We start from the raw sequence: 2,500 nt of genomic DNA on the forward strand, positions 1-2,500 counted from the left end.
TATATATATATATATATATATATATATAATATTTTGTTCATATATTAAAGGAAAATTCGGCTAGGAAAAGGTTGAAAGAGGGAGAGGAAAAATTCGGCTAGGAAAAAGGTTGAAAGGGAGAGGAAAAATTCGGCTAGGAAAAAGGTGGAAAAAGTTAAAAGAAAAAATTCGGCTAAGATAAAGGTGGAAAAAGGCAAAGGAAAATTCGACTAGGAAAAAGGCAAAGGAAAATTCTACCAAGAAAAAGGTGGAAAAGGGCAAAGGAAAAATTTGAATAGGAAAAAGACACAAGCGAATTTCGAGCCAAGGTCTGGATGGCAAAGTGTCAAATCATGCAACAGGTTGCTGAGAGAGACAGACAGATTTTTATAGCGGACGAGACGTGAATACAAAACTCAAGGGAAAATCGTAAATCTTGTCGATACTGCAGAGGCATAAAACAAATCTTTTTACCTCTGGGACTGACAGACAGTAGAGTAAATTTCTCCGAGTCCAGAGAAGAATGAATAATGGTTTGGTTTCAAGTCAGTGCATATACGTAATTTTGGTTTTGTTTTGAGTCCGTGCATACATGATTTTGATATTGTTTCAAGTCTGTGCATATGTAACTTTAGTTTTGTTTCAAGTCTGTGCATATGTAATTTTGGTTTTGTTTCAAGTCTCTCTCTCTCTCTCTCTCTCTCTTCATACACCAAATTATTTCTCTTTGATTTCAGTCTCTGTTAATATTCCTGATAAGCAATTCTCTCTCTCTCTCTCTCTCTCCTCTCCTCTCTCTCTCGCTCTCTCTTCTTATGCACTAAAATATTTCTCTAATTTCAATCTCTGTTAATATTCCTGGTAAGCATTTCTCTCTTTCTCTCTCTCTGCCACACACCATTACACCTTTACTTCCCTTCTGCTTCGGCAAATATAAACTCAACTAAAAGCCACTTCGTCCCCCAAGAGATATATTTCTCATCTGGAGATGCTACTTACAAGAGATATTCCAACGCAAGATTCTGCAAATACCTCTTGAGTAATTGCTTTGTCTTGGATACCGGAAAAATTCCTCAGGACGTTTCCCAAATGCAACATTAATAATTCCCCTCCCCTTCTTCCACTCACCCTCCCAATCCTTCCCCTTCCCACCTCCCAATCAACCCTTCCCCTCCCTCTCTCCTTTCCCAATCCCTCCCATTCCCAACCCCTCCCCTCCCCTTCCTTCCCTTCCCTTCCCTCCCAATCCCTCTCCTTCCCCTCCTAATCTCTCCAAAGCTACCTCCTTTCCCTCCCCCTCCCAAGCTCTGCCCTTTCTTTCTCTCCGAATCCCTCCCTTCCCTTTCTCAATCCTTCCACTTCTAATCACAACCCCCTCCCCGTCCACTCCCTATTCCTTTCCTTCACCCCTTCCCTCCCAATCCCTTCCCCCTTCCCCTTCACCCCCTTTTCACCTCCCCTCACACTCCTCCCCTTCCCCTCAATCCTCCTTACCCTTGGCGTTCTTCTGCTTGAAGATGCAACATAAATCCTCTAGTGGAAATGTGCTTTCAATAAGTTCTGGTTGAGGGAGAGTGTGTAACTATACAAAGGCATAATACACCATTTACCTCTTCATTGCTTAGAAGAAATTTTATAATAGGATTAATTTACCACCTTTGCAGCATGTTTTAAGATGCAAATTCTTCTTTTTTTTTTTTTTTTTTTTTTGTTGCTCAAATATTTTGATGAAGTGTCAGATTTTTTCTAGAAACGATTACAAGTAGTTGGAAATTTCCAGCGAAGCAATGACCGCACCACCGGGTCTCCAGTAATTAGACTATGAATGAATCTGCAGCTAATATCGGAAACAGAAATTGCACCTGACTTTTTAATCCCTTGGTCACTGCTTTCTAGATGAGATGGAAAATACATCTCGACGGATATATAAATTCATTTTGCTTATTAAATGACTTTATCAGACTTATTCAATAATTGATAAATTGAAGTTCTAGTGATACGTGCATATATTTCAGCAATCCAAATCAAACTGTTGCAAAGCCATTGATTATGATGACATCTAGATATAGATATTCGCAAAAACAGCCAATACCAACAGACAATTTGCAACCAGCAAAGCGTTTAGCAACAATAATTAAAAATGATTCGCTGGGAGAAAACATAATGCTTGTTAGCAACTTTTCAAACTACATTTAGAGTGAAATGTCACCACTAAAACACCTCAAAATGTAGAGTTTGGTTGAAAAATTCAATGTGAATAAAATTCTGGAAAAAGAAAATGTTATTTACGTCATACAGATTCATGCATCTGCGTGAACTATGCACATCTTTTTCTAATATAAATCGGAATTGCATCGTAATTTCGGGATATGAAATGAACATAAACGTGAATGTGAGAGAGCAAGAGGTATTTATGTATTTTATACCACACATACACATATATATGTACATATATATACGTACATATATGTAGGTATATATATATATATTATATATATATATATATATATATATATAACAT

Source organism: Macrobrachium nipponense, chromosome 19 (assembly GCF_015104395.2).
Source record: "Macrobrachium nipponense isolate FS-2020 chromosome 19, ASM1510439v2, whole genome shotgun sequence".
Lineage (NCBI taxonomy): Eukaryota > Metazoa > Arthropoda > Malacostraca > Decapoda > Palaemonidae > Macrobrachium > Macrobrachium nipponense.